This window comes from Pseudophryne corroboree, chromosome 8 (genome assembly GCF_028390025.1).
Source record: "Pseudophryne corroboree isolate aPseCor3 chromosome 8, aPseCor3.hap2, whole genome shotgun sequence".
Taxonomy (NCBI): Eukaryota; Metazoa; Chordata; class Amphibia; order Anura; family Myobatrachidae; genus Pseudophryne; species Pseudophryne corroboree.
This window is the reverse complement of record NC_086451.1, coordinates 455,395,405-455,419,295: the sequence shown is the minus strand read 5'-3', so window position 1 is coordinate 455,419,295 and position 23,891 is coordinate 455,395,405. Positions and strand designations below refer to the sequence as shown.

The following is a 23,891-nucleotide window of genomic DNA, read 5'->3' as shown; positions in this document are numbered from 1 at the left end:
AGATCTTCCTGTGACCTCACCCGAAGGGACAGATCCTGAACCATCTGAGTAAGTTCTTGAATCTGGCTAACTAGAAGCTGGCCAGGATTTGGCCCGACACCGGTGGGATTCATGAGGCCGACAAATCTCCCAACTGAACAAGGGAAAAATTAACTCCTGTTTAATTTTAAATTTTAGTCTGGCCGGTGATAATGTTATGATTCCCGTACTCCAGACCAGAGGAGATCTTATGGCAGAGGTCTGAGTACTGGAAATATATACTGGTTGTGGGAGCAGGAGAGCCTAGTAACCCCTGGCGCCCTAACTCCGTTGTCTCGCCCGTGTTATCAGAGATCCCCTGCGAGACTATGGTTGCTTGAGCCCATGGCAGCCGCGTTCGAAGGGCGGATTATGTCTGCCCAACCCCGATGCCCCCTCAGGTCTTAATGGGAGACAAAGGGAAATCCGAGACAGGGTGATAACAAGGGGCCCTCTGACTAAGCAACCAGGCCAGGGGTTACAAGCTAACTAACTAAACCAAAAAGTATGTGCGGACTAGCCGCCAGGGAAAAGGACAACCAAAGATCCACTGATCCGTAACTCCTATCCAGCACCGCTGGATACCAGAGTGGATCAGGGGGAGCGGAATCCTCCGCAAAAGCTCCAGAACACAAAGATACAAAATAATAAACAGTAAGCGGTCAAGCCGCAACACACGGCTACGCCGCGACTCACGAACACCACAGGATGTTAAAGGTGCTCGGTCAGACTCCAGGAACAGATGACAACTTCCGAGTACAGGATCACTGAGGACAGGAACAACCGGATTGAGCAGGACTGGAAACTCTCTGTAACCGACACAGGCAAACAGGAAGCTATCACCGGCGTCTGTGAGAAGTCCAAAGGGTGCTTATAACTGTGAGCTCCCCAATCAGGAGCCAGACTGGGTAATCACAAGTAATGCCGTGCAGCTTGCATGCTGCACGGCCAGCACACCATTATACAATTAGAAAAGACCCAGCAACGGGGAACGCGGCCCGAACGTGGCGTCCCCGTTGCTAGGGTCTGAGCGGCTCCGTGCGCCCGGCGTCTAGCGTTGCCAGGGAGCCGGCGGCTGTACGCGCACGGCGTCCCTGGTTGCTAGGCGCCGGGCCGCACCGACAAGCGGACCCCGGCGCCTAACACCCGCTGCAAGAACAGCAGTGGCGGCACCAGTAGCAGCATCTCGCAAACGCCAACTCGTTCCTAGGCAGGCTACGCTTTGTATCACCGCTTTCCAGAATACGCACACAGCTGAAAACCTCTTACGGCAACTGAGGAAGATCATCGCAGAATGGCTTACCCCAATTGGACTCTCCTGGGGATTTGTGACATCGGACAACGCCAGCAATATTGTGCGTGCATTACATCTGGGCAAATTCCAGCACGTCCCATGTTTTGCACATACCTTGAATTTGGTGGTGCAGAATTATTTAAAAAACGACAGGGGCGTGCAAGAGATGCTGTCGGTGGCCCGAAGAATTGCGGCCCACTTTCGGCGTTCAGGCACCGCGTACAGAAGACTGGAGCACCACCAAAAATACCGGAACCTGCCCTGCCATCATCTGAAACAAGAGGTGGTAACGAGGTGGAATTCAACCCTCTATATGCTTCAGAGGATGGAGGAGCAGCAAAAGGCCATTCAAGCCTATACATCTGGCCACGATATAGGCAAAGGAGGTGGCATGCACCTGTCTCAAGCGCAGTGGAGAATGATTTCAACGTTGTGCAAGGTTCTGCAACCCTTTGAACTTGCCACACGTGAAGTCAGTTCAGACACTGCTAGCCTGAGTCAGGTCATTCCCCTTATCAGGCTTTTGCAGAAGAAGCTGGAGAGATTGAAGGAGGAGCTAAAACAGAGCGATTCCGCTAGGCACGTGGGACTTATGGATGGAGCCCCTAATTCGCTTAACCAGGATTCACGGGTGGTCAATCTGTTGAAATCAGAGCACTACATTTTGGCCACTGTGCTCGATCCTAGATTTAAAACCTATGTTGTATCTCTCTTTCCGGCAGACACAAGTCTGCAGGAGTTCAAAGACCTGCTGGTGAGAAAATTGTCAAGTCAAGCGGAACGTGACCCGTCAACAGCTCCTCCTTCACATTCTCCCGCAACTGGGGGTGCGAGGAAAAGGCTAAGAATTCCGAGCCCACCCGCTGGCGGTGATGCAGGGCAGTCTGGAGCGAGTGCTGACATCTGGTCCGGACTGAAGGACCTGTCAACGATTACTGACATGTCGTCTACTGTCACTGCATATGATTCTGTCACCATTGAAAGAATGGTGGAGGATTATATGAGTGACCGCATCCAGGTAGGCACGCCAGACAGTCCGTACGTATACTGGCAGGAAAAAGAGGCAATTTGGAGGCCCTTGCAGAAACTGGCTTTATTCTCCCTAAATTGCCATCCCTCCAGTGTGTACTCTGAAAGAGTGTTTAGTGCAGCCGCTCACCTTGTCAGCAATCGGCGTACGGAGTTACTTCCAGGAAATGTGGAAATGATGTTCATTAAAATGAATTATAATCAATTCCTCCGTGGAGACATTCACCAGCAGCAATTGCCTCCAGAAAGTACACGGGGACCTGAGATGGTGGATTCCAGTGGGGACGAATGAATAATCTGTGAGGAGGGGGATGTACACAGTGAAAGGGGTGATGAATCGGACGATGATGATGAGGTGGACATCTTGCCTCTGTAGAGCCAGTTTGTGCAAGGAGAGATTGATTGCTTCTTTTTTGGTGGAGGCCCAAACCAACCAGTCATTTCAGTCACAGTCGTGTGGCAGACCCTGTCGCTGAAATGATGGGTTCATTAAAGTGTGCATGTCCTGTTTATACAACATAAGGGTGGACCTCTTTTTTCTTTCATTTTTCTTTGCATCATGTGCTGTTTGGGGAGTATTTTTTTGAAGTGCCATCCTGTCTGACACTGCAGTGCCACTCCTAGATGGGCCAGGTGTTTGTGTCGGCCACTTGGGTCGCTGAGCTTAGTCACACAGCTACCTCATTGCGCCTCTTTTTTTCTTTGCATCATGTGCTGTTTGGGGACTATTTTTTTGAAGGGCCATCCTGTCTGACACTGCAGTGCCACTCCTAGATGGGCCAGGTGTTTGTGTCGGCCACTTGGGTCGCTGAGCTTAGTCACACAGCTACCTCATTGCGCCTCTTTTTTTCTTTGCATCTTGTGCTGTTTGGGGACTATTTTTTTGAAGGGCCATCCTGTCTGACACTGCAGTGCCACTCCTAGATGGGCCAGGTGTTTGTGTCGGCCACTTGGGTCGCTGAGCTTAGTCACACAGCTACCTCATTGCGCCTCTTTTTTTCTTTGCATCATGTGCTGTTTGGGGACTATTTTTTTGAAGGGCCATCCTGTCTGACACTGCAGTGCCACTCCTAGATGGGCCAGGTGTTTGTGTCGGCCACTTGGGTCGCTGAGCTTAGTCACACAGCTACCTCATTGCGCCTCTTTTTTTCTTTGCATCATGTGCTGTTTGGGGACTATTTTTTAAATCTGCCATCCTGTCTGACACTGCAGTGCCACTCCTAGATGGGCCAGGTGTTTGTGTCGGCCACTTAAGTCGCTTAGCTTAGCCATCCAGCGACCTCGGTGCAAATTTTAGGACTAAAAATAATATTGTGAGGTGTGAGGTATTCAGAATAGACTGAAAATGAGTGGAAATTATGGTTATTGAGGTTAATAATACTTTGGGATCAAAATGACCCCCAAATTCTATTATTTAAGCTGTTTTTGAGGGTTTTTTGAAAAAAACACCCGAATCCGACAAAAAAATTTCGGTGAGGTTTTGCCAAAACGCGTCCGAATCCATAACACGGCCGCGGAACCGAACCCAAAACCAAAATACAAAACCCGAAAAATTTCCGGTGCACATCACTATACATTACCCTCACATGTCTTTGCTCATCTGTCACTGCACGCGCCCCAATGCCATCATACATGTGGGGCCGCTCTATAGTGCAGGTAACATGTGCTGATTCCTTTTTCCCCAAAATCGCCAGAAGAGATACATCTGCCCTGGGATGACACTGGTAAGACTAACATGGTAACAGATGAAGAATATCACATTTTAAAATGACACTGTATAGCCGGGGGGGGGGGGGGGGGGGGGGGTGACAATGGGGAGAGATTTTAGAAAATAGATGGATGAAGAGATTAACCAAAAACAAGTGAGGAGCTAGGGGGATACAGGATAGGAGGAATAGGGAGACACTGAGGATTCTCCTGGAAAGTTGTTAATGGATTACATACTGTAAGAAGGAAGACAGTAAGTAGGCTTAGAGTGACGTGGATACTGAAGGGGAGGAAGGAAGTGACAGAGACAGATGAGGACACATGGAAGGTGAAAGCTATATATGGGTGACACTGACAGGGTGAAGCTGGAGGGGAAAAATAGGGTAACAGTGGGGTACGCTTGAAGGAGACAAGGAGGAAAAAAGAAACAAAAGAAGAGCAAAGGAGGAAATTATTAAGTAAATAGAAATAGACTTGAAGTGATACTAGAGAGTCCAAAAAAAAAAGAAAAGAGAAAGAAGTGAGAGGAGAGTGGGGGGGGGGGGAGTAAATATGATATTCAACTAGGTACGATACACTAAGGGGTATATTCAATTAGTGTCGGATCCTCTCCGTTTCTGACAATGCCAATCTGATACTTGTTTTAAGTCGAATCTGCATTTTCGAAAACGGGCCAAAAACCTGTCGTAAACGCCCGGAAATTCAACAAAAAATGTGGATCTGCGGCTAATCCGCCAATCCACACGTTTTCTGACCAGTCAGAATGTCCGACAAGTCAGAAAAACAGCACTAGAATTGAATAGGTTGAATCCAGATTCGACCTAAAAAAGTCAGGAAGTGCAGTTTTTCCAACTTGTCGGAAATTCTGACAATAATTGAAAAGACCCCTAAAATGCTAAAAAATAGAATTAGAGGAGTGTTGGCAAAGAGGTGGCAAACATTTATAAGTCTCTGAGTAATCTCATCTGTCAGGTCACCAAATAATTCCCTAAAAGTATAAATAATAAATATATAATCAAATTGTATCAAGTGCAGAATAATTATAAAAAAAAAAAAGTTTCATTAACTTATTATATAAACATTAAAGTTAAGCCCTTTACATAAATAAAATAAGATCTAGCCCTGTTATACCTCATGAAGGATGAGGGAAATAACCAGCGCAGATTGCATACATTGGATGGCGTCCCTGCACTCAGAATATGCGCTGGGACAGGGACGCGGGGAGAGCTGCGACACACAGCCGGCGCATGAGATCTGAGAACTGAAAACGGAGCTCGCATATCACCAGAGGGTTGCGGTATCGAATTCCGTTAACTGAAGGTAGCATAACACATTAGGCCAATACAGGTGCCCGGTTCACCACGATACTGCAGTGAAGCAGGACCCGGGATTTAACGATCAAAGCAGGAACTTTAATACCTCTACCCCAAGGAGCCCTGGAAATGATGATATGGCCCCCACAGAGCCCTGATCTCAACATCATCGAGTCTGTCTGGGATTACATGGATAGACAGAAGGATTTGAGCAAGCCTACATCCTCAGAAGATCTGTGGTCAGTTCTCCAAGATGTTTGGAGCAACCTCCCTGCCGAGTTCCTTCAAAAACTGTGTGCAAGTGTACCTAGAAGAATTGATGCGGTTTAGAAGGCAAAGGGTGGTCACACCAAATATTGATTTGATTTATATTTGTCTTCTGTTCATTCACTTAGCATTTTGTTATTTGATAAAAATAAACTATTACACTTCTATTTTTGAAAGCATTCTTACTTTGGGGCATTTTCTTCCACACCTGCCTAAAACTTTTGCACAGTACTATGTATAAATATATATGTACTGTACATTTGAATATATATATATATATATATATATATCATACTTGCCTACCTGACCCTCTCCATGAGGGAGAAAATGCTCTGTTCCTGGACTTTCCTGGTAATGTATGATTTCCATCACCTGTGGTGAAACACCTTTCTTATCAATTAACTAGCTCACCACAGGTGATGGCAATCATACATTACCAGGAAAGTCCAGGAACAGAGCATTTTCTCCCTCATGGAGAGGGTCAGGTAGGCAAGTATGATATATATATTATGTGACAAGAACACTGGGATAGTGTTTGAGGGCAGGTATGTTTGTCCCAGGTTCTTGTCTTACATGTTTTAGAAAGTGTTAACTTCTAGGAAAAATGCTTTTGGTTTTGTCAGAACCTTTTCAGTTTGCTGTAAAAGCTGGGTATAGGCTCTAAGAGAGAGATAAGGAGAGTTCTAGACATTGGGCCCAGTTCGGGTCTTTGGCCTCACAGAGGGCTAATCAGGGTTTCAGCTGTGTAAGAGTGTTATAGGGCTGCTAGCCTGATTAGTATGAGCAGACTGCCGGGGAAGGCTGCAGGATCTCTGTGAAAGAAACACGCTTTCTGATACAAGTGAGCTATACAGTATTTACGGGAGAACTCTGTGTTTTTGTTTAGTGATAGTTAGGAATATCCTGTGTTTAGTTAGTGCCGGACAGGCAAGGTATTTTCTTTTGGTGTTTTGTTTTATTTTTCTGTTTCAATAAAACTGGCCGGGGTCAGTTGTACCAGAAACTGGACTTGTGTTGTTCCTCAGCTGCTGCGTGCTGCCATATTCCCCAGGAAGAGGCGCCTTGCACCCCTAGAGTGTTACAACTTATATATATATAAATTCATTGATATATTAATTCTGCAGGAGGAAGATGCTTTATTATTTGACCATAGTATTTTTATTCCTTTGCCAGCAAATTATGTCTCACTGGGAATCTCTTGACAGCCCAGTTTTATACATTTAGGGATTCACCCCTTGATCCCAGTAGTTGCCAGGCATATGAGCCGTTATTAAACAAATGGAGGTGACAAAAAAAACACATGTGATACGGTGGTAAATACGATACCTGGGTTGTCCAATAGGCCGCCTATAAGGTCACATGTTGCAGAAAATGCGGAAGCAGATGTGAGCACGATAAGTCCAACTTTATTAGAAGATATGTGAAATGACAATCAGTCCCGGAGAAGGGTAATTACCGCTGCGTTAGAGCTAAGTACATCCTAACCCTGAATATGACCATGATTGGCATGACGTCGTAAATCAGGCTTCTGTGACTGTCCACAAATACAGCCACTTTGCCGTGACTCAGAATCAGCCCCATAAATTAGATTGTCAGCTTTCAGTCCTGAACTGCTGAGGGAAATGTAGAAATAGACACTAGTGGCTGCAGTAACGGAAGCACAGTATAATTATACACCGATCATTTCTCCTGCTCTTACAGCATAGGGGGTAATTCCAAGTTGATCGCAGCAGGAAATTTTTTAGCAGTTGGGCAAAACCATGTGCACTGCAGGGGAGGCAGACATAACATTTGCAGAGAGAGTTAGATTTGGGTTGGTTATTTTGTTTCTGTGCAGGGTAAATACTGGCTGCTTTATTTTTACACTGCAAATTAGATTGCAGATTTAACTCACCACACCCAAATCTAACTCTCTCTGCACATGTTATATCTGCCTCCTCTGCAGTGCACATGGGGGGGTCATTCCGAGTTGTTCGCTCGTTATTTTTTTTTCGCAACGGAGCGATTAGTCGCTAATGCGCATGCGAAATGTCCGCACTGCGACTGCGCCAAGTAAATTTGCTATGCAGTTAGGAATTTTACTCACGGCTTTTTCATCGTTCTGGTGATCGTAATGTGATTGACAGGAAGTGGGTATTTCTGGGCGGAAACAGGCCGTTTTATGGGTGTGTGCGACAAAACGCTACCGTTTCCGGAAAAACCGCAGGAGTGGCTTGAGAAACGGGGGAGTGTCTGGGCGAACGCTGGGTGTGTTTCAGTGGCGTAACTAGAAATTTTTCTCCACCAAGCCAAAAAATTCTACGGCGCCCCCCCCCCCCCATAATTGGCACTAGGAAAGGGACAAACATGTGCGCGCCGAAGGCGCGCACCGCCAAAAAGGGGCACGGTTTTTTAAAATGGGCGTGGCTTCGCATAAAAAGGCGTGGCATTGCAGGAAAAGACTACCTTATACCCCAGTTTTGCAACCTCAACCTGCACGCCCAGACGTTAGCCACCACAGGAAAGAAAAATAATCCTGATTCATGCCCCTTCAATTATTTGTCATTTTTCCTCCTTATAGTAATGCCTAGTATACATTATGCCACATACTGCAAAGGCCCTCAGACATTATGCCACACACAATAATGCACATGACACAATATGCAGACACCGTAATGCCTGTGACACATTATGCCACACACCGTAATGCCTGTGACACATTATGCCAGGAATCGCAATGCCCGTTATACATTATGCTACACACTACAATGCCCCTGATACATTATAGCACATACCACAATGCCCGTGATATAGTATGCCACACACCGCAATGTCCGTGATACATTATGCCACACACCGCAATGTCCGTGATACATTATGACACACACTGCAATGAACCTGATACATTATACCACATACCACAATGCCCATGATATAGTATACCACACACCGCAATGTCCGTGATACATTATGACACACACCGCAATGTCCGTGATACATTATGACACACACTGCAATGAACCTGAGACATTATACCACATACCACAATGCCCGTGATATAGTATACCATACACCGTAATGCCTGTGACACATACCGCAATGCCAGTTATACCCTATGCCACACACCGCAATGCCCGTTATACATTATGCTACACACTGCAATGCCCCTGATACATTATAACACATACAATGTCTGTGACACATTATGCCACACACCGTAATGCCTGTGACACATTATGCCACACACCGTAATGCCTGTGACACATGACAGGAATCACAATGCCCGTTATACATTATGCTACACACTGCAATGCTCCTGATAGATTATAGCACATACAATGTCTGTGACACATTATGCCACACACCGTAATGCCTGTGACACATTATGCCACACACCGTAATGCCTGTGACACATGACAGGAATCACAATGCCCGTTATACATTATGCTACACACTGCAATGCCCCTGATAAATTATAGCACATACAATGCTTGTGACACATTATGCCACACACTGCAATGACCCTGAGACATTATACCACATACCACAATGCCCGTGATATAGTATACAACACACAGTAATGCCTGACACATACCGCAATGCCCGTTATACATTATGCCACACTGCAATGACCCTGAGACATTATACCACATACCACAATGCCCGTGATATAGTATACAACACACAGTAATGCCTGACACATACCGCAATGCCCGTTATACATTATGCCACACTGCAATGACCCTGAGACATTATACCACATACCACAATGCCCGTGATATAGTATACAACACACAGTAATGCCTGACACATACCGCAATGCCCGTTATACATTATGCCACACTGCAATGACCCTGAGACATTATACCACAATGCCCGTGATATAGTATACAGACACCGTAATGCCTGACACATTATGCCACACACCGCAATGCCCGTTATACATTATGCCACACACTGCAATGACCCTGAGACATTATACCACATACCACAATGCCCGTGATCTAGTATACCATACACCGTAATGCCTGTGACACATACCGCAATGCCCGTTATACCCTATGCCACACTGCAATGCCCCTGAGACATTATACCCCATACCACAATGCCCGTGATATAGTTTGCCACACACCGTAATGCCTGTGACACATTCTGACACACACCGCAATGTCCGTGATACATTATGCCACACACCGTAATGCCCATTACACATTAAGTCCTACAGTAAGGCTTCTAATTACTTTTAAATTACCTGCTCGTTGCCAGCGGTTTCATGCTCTTGGTTCCATGCACGGTGCCAGGGGTTTTCATGCTCAGGGTGTCATGCTCGTTGCCAGGTGTTTCATGCACTCGGTGTCATGCTCGTTGCCAGGGGTTTCATGCACTGGGTGTCATGCTCGTTGCTAGGGGGTAGTGCTTGTTGCTAGGGCTGTGCTCCCAGTGCCACATATGTCCTCAGTGCCAGATATTCCCCCCACGGTGCCAGGTACTCACATGCCCCCAGTGCCAAATATAGCCTCTCCCCCCAGTGCCACATATGCCCCCAGTGCCAGATATTCCCCCACAATGCCAGGTGCTCACGTGCTTCCAGTGCCAAATATAGCCCCCCATGTGCCAGGTACACATACAGTGCCATATATGCCCCCTCAGTGCCCCGCCAGAGCCATATATGCCCCCTCAGTGCCCCCCAAGTGCCATATATGCCCTCTCAGTGCCTCCCCAGTGCCATATATGCCCCCTCAGTGCCCCCCCAGTGCCATATATGCCCCCTCAGTGCCCCCCCAGTGCCATATATGCCCCCTCAGTGCCCCCCAGTGCCATATATGCCCCCTCAGTGCCCCCCACAGTGCCATATATGCCCCCTCAGTGCCATATATGCCCTCTCTGTGCTCCCCAGTGCCATATATGCCCCCTCAGTGCCCCCCAGTGCCATATATGCCCCCTCAGTGCCATATATGCCCCTCAGTGCCTCCCCAGTGCCATATATGCCCCCTTAGTGCTATACATGCCCCCTCAGTGCCCCCCCCCAGTGCCATATATGCCCCCCCAGTGCCATATATGCATACCTCCCAACTGTCCCGCAGTGTCCCGCGATGGGGGGCGGGCCGTTGGGAGGCTCCTACACTCGTGAATAGACGCTGTGCGCATGCGCACAGTGTCTATTCAGCGCAGACAGTGGGAGAGAGGGCATGCCAGCAGCTCACAGAGCGCTGGGCATGCCTCCTCAGTGACGAAACGGGGGCGTGATCCGCGATCGCGGGTCCTCCCGCGAAGCCACACCCCCTTTTCATAGGCCACGCCCCCGACACGCCGAGACTCAGAGGGACACAAGAGGACTTCACAGCGGGGGGCTAGTGACAACAGATTGACATGCGGACGCTCGTCCGCATGTCAATCTGCTCTAAATCAGTGGCGGCGCCCCCGCAGCCCCTCACCCCCAAGCCACCGCGAGGGCTGCGGGGGCAGTAGTTACGCCACTGGTGTGTTTGTGACGTTAAACCAGGAACGACAAGCACTGAACTGATCGCAGATGCCGAGTAAGTCTGGAGCTACTCTGAAACTGCTAATAGGCTCTACACACTGGCCGATATTCTGAAAGATATGAACGATCTCGTTCATAAATGAACGAGAACTCGTTCATATCTTTCAGTGTGGAGACTCCAGCGATGAACGATGCGCGGCCCCGCGCTCGTTCATCGCTGGTCTCCCGTCGGCTGTGCATGCAGGCCAATATGGACGATCTCGTCCATATTTGCCTGCACTTCAATGCAGCCGGGTGACGGGGGGAGTGAAGAAACTTCACTCCCCCCGTCACTGCTCCCCCGCCGCCGGGTTGCTCGTCGGCCGTATCGGCCGTCGGGCACCTCGGCGGCGCATCGCCGAGTGAGTAGGGCCCCTAAGAGGTGTGTAATCGCAATTTTGAGAATCTTTCGTTCGCAATTTTAAGAAGCTAAGATTCACTCCCAGTAGGCGGCGGCTTAGCGTGAGTAAATCTGCTAAAATCTGCTTGCGAGCGAACAACTCAGAATGAGGGACATGGTTTTGCCCAATTGCTAACAGAATTCCTGCTGCGATCAACTTGGAATTACCCCCATAGTCTACAGCTGGGTTTTACTAATAGAATGTCATAGCATAATATCAGTTGGTTATACAGCGATCTTCCCCTGCTAGGTATATAAATCTGAGCCATCCTCACAGGTCTCTGTGGCGCAATCGGTTAGCGCGTTCGGCTGTTAACCGAAAGGTTGGTGGTTCAAGCCCACCCAGGGACGTCAATATTTTTCTCCTCTCCTCTCACTGCAGGACTGTCCTGTAACATATAATATTATACACATGTACAGTATATCTGATCACATTTACCAGACAGCTGATTCTTCAATGCACAGGACGTCTGGTTACTGACTCTGCACACGGGGCTGCAGCTAGTGTCAGCCAGGACTGAGGACCAGTGATCTCCTGAGGGCACATGAGAGGTTACTGACTACACACGGGGCTGCAGCTAGTGTCAGCCAGGACTGAGGACCAGTGATCTCCTGAGTGCACATGAGATGTTACTGACTCTGCACACGGGGCTGCAGCTAGTGTCAGCCAGGACTGAGGACCAGTGATCTCCTGAGGGCACATGAGAGGTTACTGACTCTGCACACGGGGCTGCAGCTAGTGGCAGCCAGGACCGAGGACCAGTGATCTCCTGAGGGTACATGAGAGGTTACTGACTGCACACGGGGCTGCAGCTAGTGGCAGCCAGGACTGAGGACCAGTGATCTCCTGAGGGCACATGAGATGTTACTGACTCTGCACACAGGGCTGCAGCTAGTGTCAGCCAGGACTGAGGACCAGTGATCTCCTGAGGGCACATGAGAGGTTACTGACTCTGCACACGGGGCTGCAGCTAGTGGCAGCCAGGACTGAGGACCAGTGATCTCCTGAGGACACATGAGAGGTTACTGACTCTGCACACGGGGCTGCAGCTAGTGTCAGCCAGGACTGAGGACCAGTGATCTCCTGAGGGCACATGAGAGGTTACTGGACTGCACACGGGGCTGCAGCTAGTGGCAGCCAGGACTGAGGACCAGTGATCTCCTGAGGGCACATGAGAGGTTCCTGACTGCACACGGGGCTGCAGCTAGTGGCAGCCAGGACTGAGGACCAGTGATCTCCTGAGGGCACATGAGATGTTACTGACTCTGCACACGGGGCTGCAGCTAGTGTCAGCCAGGACTGAGGACCAGTGATCTCCTGAGGGCACATGAGAGGTTACTGACTGCACACGGGGCTGCAGCTACTGTCAGCCAGGACTGAGGACCAGTGATCTCCTGAGGGCACATGAGAGGTTACTGACTCTGCACACGGGGCAGCAGCTAGTGTCAGCCAGGACTGAGGACCAGTGATCTCCTGAGGGTACATGAGAGGTTACTGACTCTGCACATGGGGCTGCAGCTAGTGGCAGCCAGGACTGAGGACCAGTGATCTCCTGAGGACACATGAGAGGTTACTGACTCTGCACACGGGGCTGCAGCTAGTGGCAGCCAGGACTGAGGACCAGTGATCTCCTGAGGGCACATGAGAGGTTACTGACTGCACACGGGGCTGCAGCTAGTGTCAGCCAGGACTGAGGACCAGTGATCTCCTGAGGGCACATGAGAGGTTACTGACTACACACGGGGCTGCAGCTAGTGTCAGCCAGGACTGAGGACCAGTGATCTCCTGAGGGCACATGAGAGGTCACTGACTACACACGGGGCTGCAGCTAGTGTCAGCCAGGACTGAGGACTAGTGATCTCCTGAGGGCACATAAGAGGTTACTGACTACACACGGGGCTGCAGCTAGTGGCAGCCAGGACTGAGGACCAGTGATCTCCTGAGGGCACATGAGAGGTTACTGACTCTGCACACGGGGCTGCAGCTAGTGTCAGCCAGGACTGAGGACCAGTGATCTCCTGAGGGCACATGAGAGGTTACTGACTGCACACGGGGCTGCAGCTAGTGGCAGCCAGGACTGAGGACCAGTGATCTCCTGAGGGCACATGAGAGGTTACTGACTGCACACGGGGCTGCAGCTAGTGGCAGCCAGGACTGAGGACCAGTGATCTCCTGAGGGCACATGAGAGGTTACTGACTCTGCACACGGGGCTGCAGCTAGTGGCAGCCAGGACTGAGGACCAGTGATCTCCTGAGGGCACATGAGAGGTTACTGACTCTGCACACGGGGCTGCAGCTAGTGGCAGCCAGGACTGAGGACTAGTGATCTCCTGAGGGCACATGAGAGGTTACTGACTGCACACGGGGCTGCAGCTAGTGGCAGCCAGGACTGAGGACTAGTGATCTCCTGAGGGCACATGAGAGGTTACTGACTGCACACGGGGCTGCAGCTAGTGGCAGCCAGGACTGAGGACCAGTGATCTCCTGAGGGCACATGAGAGGTTACTGACTCTGCACACGGGGCTACAGCTAGTGGCAGCCAGGACTGAGGACCAGTGATCTCCTGAGGGCACATGAGAGGTTACTGACTCTGCACACGGGGCTGCAGCTAGTGTCAGCCAGGACTGAGGACCAGTGATCTCCTGAGGACACATGAGAGGTTACTGACTGTACACGGGGCTGCAGCTAGTGTCAGCCAGGACTGAGGACCAGTGATCTCCTGAGGACACATGAGAGGTTACTGACTGTACACGGGGCTGCAGCTAGTGGCAGCCAGGACTGAGGGCCAGTGATCTCCTGAGGGCACATGAGAGGTTACTGACTGTACACGGGGCTGCAGCTAGTGTCAGCCAGGACTGAGGACCAGTGATCTCCTGAGGGCACATGAGAGGTTACTGACTACACACGGGGCTGCAGCTAGTGTCAGCCAGGACTGAGGACCAGTGATCTCCTGAGGGCACATGAGAGGTTACTGACTGTACACGGGGCTGCAGCTAGTGTCAGCCAGGACTGAGGACCAGTGATCTCCTGAGGGCACATGAGAGGTTACTGACTCTGCACACGGGGCTGCAGCTAGTGTCAGCCAGGACTGAGGACCAGTGATCTCCTGAGGGCACATGAGAGGTTACTGACTGCACACGGGGCTGCAGCTAGTGTCAGCCAGGACTGAGGACCAGTGATCTCCTGAGGGCACATGAGAGGTTACTGACTACACACGGGGCTGCAGCTAGTGTCAGCCAGGACTGTGGACCAGTGATCTCCTGAGGGCACATGAGAGGTTACTGACTGTACACAGGGCTGCAGCTAGTATCAGCCAGGACTGAGGACCAGTGATCTCCTGAGGGCACATGAGAGGTTACTGACTCTGCACACGGGGCTGCAGCTAGTGTCAGCCAGGACTGAGGACCAGTGATCTCCTGAGGGCACATGAGAGGTTACTGACTGCACACGGGGCTGCAGCTAGTGTCAACCAGGACTGAGGACCAGTGATCTCCTGAGGGTACATGAGAGGTTACTGAATCTGCACACGGGGCTGCAGCTAGTGTCAGCCAGGACTGAGGACCAGTGATCTCCTGAGGGTACATGAGAGGTTACTGACTCTGCACACGGGGCTGCAGCTAGTGGCAGCCAGGACTGAGGACCAGTGATCTCCTGAGGGTACATGAGAGGTTACTGACTCTGCACATGGGGCTGCAGCTAGTGTCAGCCAGGACTGAGGACCAGTGATCTCCTGAGGGCACATGAGAGGTTACTGACTGCACACGGGGCTGCAGCTAGTGTCAGCCAGGACTGAGGACCAGTGATCTCCTGAGGGCACATGAGAGGTTACTGACTGCACACGGGGCTGCAGCTAGTGGCAGCCAGGACTGAGGACCAGTGATCTCCTGAGGGCACATGAGAGGTTACTGACTCTGCACACGGGGCTGCAGCTAGTGGCAGCCAGGACTGAGGACCAGTGACCTCCTGAGGGCACATGAGAGGTTACTGACTGTACACGGGGCTGCAGCTAGTGTCAGCCAGGACTGAGGACCAGTGATCTCCTGAGGGCACATGAGATGTTACTGACTCTGCACACGGGGCTGCAGCTAGTGTCAGCCAGGACTGAGGACCAGTGATCTCCTGAGGGCACATGAGATGTTACTGACTCTGCACACGGGGCTGCAGCTAGTGTCAGCCAGGACTGAGGACCAGTGATCTCCTGAGGGCACATGAGATGTTACTGACTCTGCACACGGGGCTGCAGCTAGTGTCAGCCAGGACTGAGGACCAGTGATCTCTGCTGCTAATTCACTGTAATGTTTTACCAGAACAGAGAATAAATAACAGGCGAGGCCGGGGCTGACTGGGGCGATGTAGCAGCCCTCATTCCGAGTTGTTCGCTCGCTAGCCGCTTTTCGCAGCAGTGCACACGCTAAGCCGCCGCCCTCTGGGAGTGAATCTTAGCTTAGCAAAATTGCGAACGAAGTATTCGCAATATTGCGAAAAGATTTTTCTGTGCAGTTTCTGAGTAGCTCGAGACTTACTCTTCCATTGCAATCAGTTCAGTGCTTGTCGTTCCTGGTTTGACGTCACAAACACACCCAGCGTTCGCCCAGACACTCCCCCGTTTCTCCAGCCACTCCCGCGTTTTTCCCAGAAACGGTAGCGTTTTTTCACACACTCCCATAAAACGGCCAGTTTCTGCCCAGAAACACCCACTTCCTGTCAATCACATTACGATCACCAGAACAAAGAAAAAACCTTGTAATGCTGGTGAGTAAAATACCAAACTTCTTAGCGAATCTACTTGGCGCAGTCGCAGTGCGAACATTGCGCATGCGCAATTAGCAGAAAATCGCCGCGATGTGAAGAAAATTACCGAGCGAACAACTCGGAATGAGGGCCATTGTTCCCAACACACCCACACGCAACTCCGCATTTGTCTGGTCTTCTATAGGAAATGTAAAAGCAATAAAATAATACAGTCAGGCTTATTAGCCTCAGTGATATTGGTGGTCATTTCGAGTTGTTCGCTCGCTAGCTGCTTTTAGCAGCTTTGCACACGCTAAGGCGCCGCCTACTGGGAGTGTATCTTAGCATAGTAAAATTGCGAACGAAAGATTCGCAATATTGCGATTAGACCTCTCTTAGCAGTTTCTGAGTAGCTCCACACTTACTCAGCATCTGCGATCAGTTCAGGGCTTGTCGTTCCTGGTTTGACGTCACAAACACACCCAGCGTTCGCCCAGACACTCCTCCGTTTCTTCGGCCACTCCCGCGTTTTTCCCAGAAACGGTAGCGTTTTTTCCCGCACGCCCATAAAACGGACAGTTTCCGCCCAGAAACACCCACTTCCTGTCAATCACACTACGATCGCCTGAGCGAAGAAAAAGCCGTGAGTAAAAATCCTAACTTCTTAGCAAATTTACTTGTCGCAGTGCGGACATTGCGCATGCGCACTAAGTGGAAAATCATTGCGATGCAATGACATTTACCGAGCGAACAACTCGGAATGACCCCCATAGTGCAGGAGATTTCCAATAAACATTGTGATGGGATTAAAAATAATAATAATAATTAAAAAAAGAAAAACCTTTCTGGAGAATGCGGGCATCGATCCCGCTACCTCTCGCATGCTAAGCGAGCGCTCTACCATCTGAGCTAATTCCCCTCTGCAGAGCCTGCACTCTCACACTGTGAGGCAGGAACGAGGTCAGGAAAGACATCTGGGTCAGACGGGGTATTGAGAAGACATCAGCGTGAGATAATTAGGGACACACATATCAGGCAGAGGCGGAACTCTGGGAGTCAACGGAGACATCTGCCGCCGGGAACCTGCTCTGAAGGGGCGCACTTCTCCTCCCATTAAGTCCCATTGACTTAAGTTAACTATATGAAGTTACTTCTCTGAAAATTACACGTAACTTCATATAGTTAGATTTTTCATGCTTCCTGTACAGGAGCAAATAACTCCATCAGTAAAGTGTCTGCTGTCAGTGTAACAGGTCATGGGTTCTAATCCTTGGTATTACTGCTAAGAAATTTGTGATTTAAAATAGAAGACAATGAAATGTATGTATAAAGTATATAAATTTTTTTACAGAACAGTTTATACGCACGCACGCACGCACGCACGCACGCACGCACGCACGCACGCACACACACACACGCACACACATACATACATATATTTGTCTAAATATAGGGAGGAGGGCAACTGGTTTGAACTTGCCTCTGAACAACTGGGACGAAGTTACACCACTGATCTCAGGACAACTGACACAAAAACTAGGGGTGAGCAATAAAGTGGCTCTCCAGCTGTTGTAGAAATACACATTCCAGCATGACCTACCATAGTTTTTCTATTCCTAAACCTGATGCAGGGCATGCTGAGATGTGTAGCTCTACAACAGCTGGAGAGCCGCATATAGGCCCTCATTCCGAGTTGTTTGCTCGCTAGCTGCTTTTAGCAGCATTGCAAACGCTAGGCCGCCGCCCTCTGGGAGTGTATCTTAGCTTAGCAGAAGTGGGAACAAAAGATTAGCAGAACTGCGCGTGAAAAATGTCATGCCGTTTCTGAATAGCTCCAAACCTACTCCTACCTTGCGATGACTGCAGTCTGTTTAGTTCCTGGTTTGACGTCACAAACACGCCCTGCGTTCGGCCAGCCACTCCTGCGTTTTTGCCTGGCACGCCTGCGTTTTTTAGCACACTCCCTGAAAACGCTGAGTTGCCGCCCAGAAACACCCACTTCCTGTCAATTATACTATGATCACTCGAGCGACTGAAAAAACATCACTGGAGCTTGGGTAAAACGACAAAGTTTTGTGTGAAAGTACTTAGCGCATGCGCGCATGCACAGAATTGCTGTTTTTTCACTTGATCGCTGCGCTGTGAAAATCGGCAACGAGCGATCAACTCGGAATGACCACCATAGCCCACCTCTGCGGGGTTGGACACTGATGAAGCTGGGAGCTAAAGGTCACCCAGAGCAGATGTCACAGTACAGCAATACTTTTGTTACTTACCTTACAGAATACACCTATTACACAGAGGTGGTTATTCAGCTTGGATCACCAACTTGCGCATGCACGGTGACTGCATCACATGAGTGCGGCCTTTCACAATGCAATTGCATCCTGACATGATGTGAGTACATAGTGACTGACAGCCAGTGGGCGTTTGGGGGTAGCAACGCGGCATTGGTGGGGAGTGGTGCGAGGAATGCAGGCGTGTCATGGCCATTTCCGGGGCAGCCGGGTGACCTTACCTGTGTTCCGTGTGACGGGAAACTTGGCACCGATGTCTCTCAATTTCTGTAGGAAGAAAAGTCGGCAAGTGTGATGAGAATGTAATCATAGCCTCAGGAACAAGTTAGTAAAAGGATTAACATTTATTTTCCTTTGGCAGAAGTTGAACGTTACATTATCCCACTAGATGGCGCCACTTAGCTACAGAGTGTCTATCACACGTTTTGTGAGCTCAGAGCTTTCATCATCACTGGCGCATGTGGCAATGAATGGGTGTTATGATGGTGGTAAGGGGCAGTCTAGTGCTTCACACCCCCAATATACAGCCGCACACCCTGTACCAATTCTTGGATCTGGAATATTGGGAGGTACACTGTCACTCTCACTGTAATACAGCCACACCCCTTGCCCTGATTTCACCATCACTACAGCTGCGGCCGTGTCCCGATTTCTGGGTCTGGAATTTTGGGAGGTACACCGTCACTCTCTGTTATCCAGCCGCGGCCCCTGTCCCGATTTCTGGGTCTGGAATATTGGGGGGTTCACAAAATACGGGGTGGGGGGGGGGTTGTTTGCTGTCCTTTACTTAATTATGTCTAATATACCTTTAGTTCTATTTCTCTCTTCAGACCTGCTGCTATGACTGCGCTGGCAGAATAACTAGGCATATTTATGCAATTGAAAAAAAACCTCTGCACACCCACGTTCAACAAGTTGTATTTTTTTATTTTTTTTTAATGATGATTGAATTTCAGAAATAAATGCCGCCACTCAACACAAGGAACAACTGTTTAACTAGGGTTTAAAAAAACAAAGGATTTAGAGAATTACACCAAAATGTGGGCTTTTAGTGAAATCTAAATAACTAGGTGATTCATCGCGCCCTACGGACGCTCTTCACACCACTATAAGGGGCTACGCCCCCTTAAACCTTGCACACCCTTGTGGCGTGCAATTTTTTTATTATATGGAGTATTACATCCAATATAATTGTGTGAGTGGTTAAATATTGCACGGACAAAGGGTGTGCAATGGTTAAGGGGTGGAAGCCCCTTGCAATGGCGTGTACAGCGCACGCAGGGCCTGGTGAAGCACCTAGTAGGTGCTTTGGTTGGGGGAGTAGGGGGTGCGGAGAAGAGGCGAATGGGATCCTGGGGTGCCACGGGAGGGGCGGGTAGCAGCGGTGCCGCAGGTGGGGGAGGGTGCGTGGGTGCTGCGGGTGGTGGTCCGGAGCCGCTGCGGGTGGGGGAGGAGCAGTTTCGGGGTTGCCCAGGGTGGGGGAGGGGCGGTGGGAGGTACTGGTGCGGGGTCACTGTGGGTGGGGGAGGGGGTCCGGAGGTACTGTGAGTTTGGGAGGGGCGGGTAATGCTTATCCTGCTTCTCATCCTGTCAGCAGCTAAACTGCTGTCCTCCCTTTGGCAGTGGCTCTCGCGGAGACTCGCACAGCAGGCAGTCAGTACGCAATAAACTACAGCTCCCAGCAGCCCTAAGGGGCGGAATGCTTCGGCGCTAAGTGTTGCTGGGAGCTGTAGTTTATTTAGTGCGTCTACTTCCCTGTAATGCGGCGCGTTGGGAAACTGGTGCTGACAATAGAGACTGGCTGGCAGAACTGTGTGACTGGCTGAATCAATGTAAAAGTTGAGAGTGCTGTGCAGTGTCAGTGACACTGCACACAGGCCCGGCGCTAGCCACTCAGCAAAGGGATGCAGTGCAGGGAGGAACCCAGGGCCGTCTTAACAGTAGTGTAGGCCCCTGGGCACAGCAATGCGCTGGGCCCCCTACCCATCCTTCAGAGGTATGGGTGGTGGGTTGCTATCAGTGGCAGCTTTGATGTCCCGTGGGAGGTAGGGGGTGTTCTATCTTCCACTCAGCAGGTAGGACCTGGAGCAGTAATTTCTGCTAATTTCACCTTTACTGCACAGATGACGCTAAACTGTAGAAGGGGGCATTGGGCTGAATGAAGAAGCCCTGGTACATGACTTCCAGGGTGGTAGGGGGTGTTTAATACGTAGGGAAGGGGTGGATAGTGGAGTGGGCTTAATATTTGTTATTTTTGTGTGGGAGGGCAGCTCGCTTGACTGCAGATATCTCAAGTTCCTGAAAATATATTTCTTCGCTTTACGGGATAAGAAAACTAGAGAGTCCCACCTTTCAGATGGTTCTGGGGACTTGGGGATCAGAGTTCAGGAGCCAGAGCGATTCACCAACGAAAATATAAAACTGCATATTAGGCGTGTGGAGCTGGAGTAGGGACCAGCTGCTGGAAGGCTGATATCTCTGGTTCTGGGCATAGTAGAGACAAGCTGCCAGTGTTCACCAAAAGGGGAGAGTCACAGCTTTTGGATTATACGCTTGGAAAAACTCTAAGTCAGACAGAACCTGAGATATCTGGCTGGGAAGAGCAATTAACAGGCTTGGATGGGGACCACTGGTTTCAAGTTGGATATCTCCAGTTCCCCAGGGCCGATTTTCAAAAATCTGGTACCCCTGGAAAGAGGGGACCCTCAGCTATCAGAATAGGGCCCTTAAACTCCTGGGGCCCTTGGGCAAGAGCCCATTGAGCCCATACGAAAAGACGGCCCTGGAGGAACCAGGAAGGAGAGGCGTTCTCCCTGCTCTGCATCCCTGTGCTGAGCTGCTGCTGCTATCCCTGCTGCTTCCGGCTGCTGTCACACATGCAGCGGTGTCGGCAGCACAAAACCTCCTCTCCCCCTCGGAGTTGGCAGCACAAAGCCTCCTCTACCCCTCCCCTCCCCTGTGTGACATTCAGTGACCGGGAGGGAGGCAAATTGGGCGGAGCTAGATGGGAGTAAGGGGCGGAGCTACACGGGACCATGCTGCAGCAGGAGGATGAGCTGCTACAGCTTCGGCCAGCCAGACTTCATTAGATAAGTGTCTGGAAAGAGAGTGAGTGTGTGTGTGTATATACAGTGTCTGTGTATACTGTATATATGTGTGACTGTATGTGTGTAATGTATGTACAGTATGTATGTGTTTGTATATATATGTGTGTGTTGTGTGTTTGTATGTGTGACTGCTGAATAATGTATGTAAGCGTCACTGGTACAGGGGGCGTTATGTGTGTAAGCGTCACTGGTACAGGGGGAGTTACTTGTGTAAGCGTCACTGGTTCAGGGGGCATTACATGTGTATGCGTCTCTGGTACAGGGGGCATTACATGTGTAAGTGTCTCTACTACAGGGGTCATTATGTGCGCTGTGCGTTTGTAAAGTATGCGAGGGTGCAAATTTATAGTTTGCAGGGGGGCGCCGAACACCCTAGCACCGGCCCTGACTGCACACCCACTGCACTTCACAGCACTGTCACCTTTCACATTGATTCAGTGTCCATACATTACCCTCCGCGATATCACCCACTCTATCCGCTACATTAACCATCTCGGGGCTTCCAGGCCGGCATCCCAGGTGCTGTGTTGCGGAGTCAGGGCCTCTGTGGATCTGGGCGTGGCTGTGGTGGGGAGGCACTTCTGTGACATCACACGCAGAGCAGGCTTCGGGGCTCAGAGAGTATGCGGCGCAGGAAGAGCTATGAAAGCCTTCCGCTGCGCCGCTTTTATACACATCTATGCCGGTGGCAGCAGCAGCTTTTGTTCCACCTGCGGCTAGGGAGTGAGGATTGTTGATGCCGGAGGGGGCAGGTGGACTGGCAGCAAGACATTGGTGGTCATTCCGAGTTGATCGCTCGCTAGCAGTTTTTAGCAGCCATGAAAACGCTATGCCGCCGCCCAATGGGAATGTATTTTAGCTTAGCAGAAGTGCGAACGAAGGGATCAGAGAGCGGGTACAATTTTTTTTTGTGTCGTTTCAGAGTAGCTTCAGACCTAATCAGCGCTTGCGATCACTTCAGACCATTCAGTACCTGATTTGACGTCATGAACACGCCCTGCGTTTGCCCAGCCATGCCTGTGTTTTTCCTGACACTCCCTGAAAACGGTCAGTTGACAGCCAGAAACGCCCTCTTCCTGTCAATCACTCTGCGGCTGCCTGTGTGACTGAAAAGCATCGCTAGACCCTGTGTAAAACATCGTTCGTTGTAATAGCACGCCGCACGTGCGCATTGCGCTGCATACGCATGCGCAGAAGTGCCGAGTTTTTGCCTGATCGCTGCACAGCGAACGAATGCAGCTAGCGATCAACTTGGAATGACCCCCATAGGACGCTGCAGTAAAAGGATGTTTTTCCCCTATCTACAGCGCAGAGACTTGCTGCAGATGCAGTGACACACCCTGCAGCTGCACCTTTTTGGCAGGTACAGTCCCTTTTCTCTGACGTCCTAGTGGATGCTGGGACTCCGTAAGGACCATGGGGAATAGCGGCTCCGCAGGAGACTGGGCACAAAAGTAAAAGCTTTATGACTAGCTGGTGTGCACTGGCTCCTCCCCCTATGACCCTCCTCCAAGCCTCAGTTAGATTTTTGTGCCCGAACGAGAAGGGTGCATGCTAGGTGGCTCTCCTGAGCTGCTTAGAGTAAAAGTTTAACATTCAGGATTGGATGCTGGTGACCACGGATGCCAGCCTGAGAGGCTGGGGAGCAGTCACACAGGGAAGAAATTTCCAGGGCTTGTGGTCAAGCATGGAAACGTCTCTTCACATATATATCCTGGAACTGAGGGCCATTTACAATGTCCTAAGTCAAGCAAGGCCTCTGCTTCAGGGTCAACCGGTATTGATCCAGTCGGACAACATCACGGCTGTCGCCCACGTCAACAGACAGGGCGGCACAAGAAGCAGGAGGTCAATGGCAGAAGCTGCAAGGATTCTCCGCTGGGCGGAAAATCATGTGATAGCACTGTCAGCAGTGTTCATTCCGGGAGTGGACAACTGGGAAGCAGACTTCCTCAGCAGACACGACCTCCACCCGGGGGAGTGGGGACTTCACCCAGAAGTCTTCCAAGTGATTGTAAACCGTTGGGAAAAACCAAAGGTGGACATGATGGCGTCCCGTCTCAACAAAAAACTGGACAGATATTGCACCAGGTCAAGGGACCCTCAGGCAATAGCGGTGGACGCTCTGGTAACACCGTGGGTGTACCAGTCGGTGTATGTGTTCCCTCCTCTGCCTCTCATACCCAAAGTACTGAGAATTATAAGAAGGAGAGGAGTAAGAACTATA

General features: G+C 50.2%; 1 protein-coding gene and 2 non-coding genes across 3 annotated transcripts in view; 2 read left to right on the top strand and 1 right to left on the bottom strand.

Annotated features, from left to right (window-relative positions):
* PGLYRP1 (peptidoglycan recognition protein 1) overlaps positions 1 to 23,891 on the top strand; it is a 133,536-nt gene that overhangs the window by 13,816 nt on the left and 95,829 nt on the right. The window lies entirely within an intron of this gene.
* Positions 11,806 to 11,879, top strand: TRNAN-GUU (transfer RNA asparagine (anticodon GUU)). Its single transcript has one exon. It is a non-coding gene; the product is annotated as a tRNA-Asn (tRNA).
* TRNAA-AGC (transfer RNA alanine (anticodon AGC)) lies at positions 17,107 to 17,179 on the bottom strand. Its single transcript has one exon. It is a non-coding gene; the product is annotated as a tRNA-Ala (tRNA).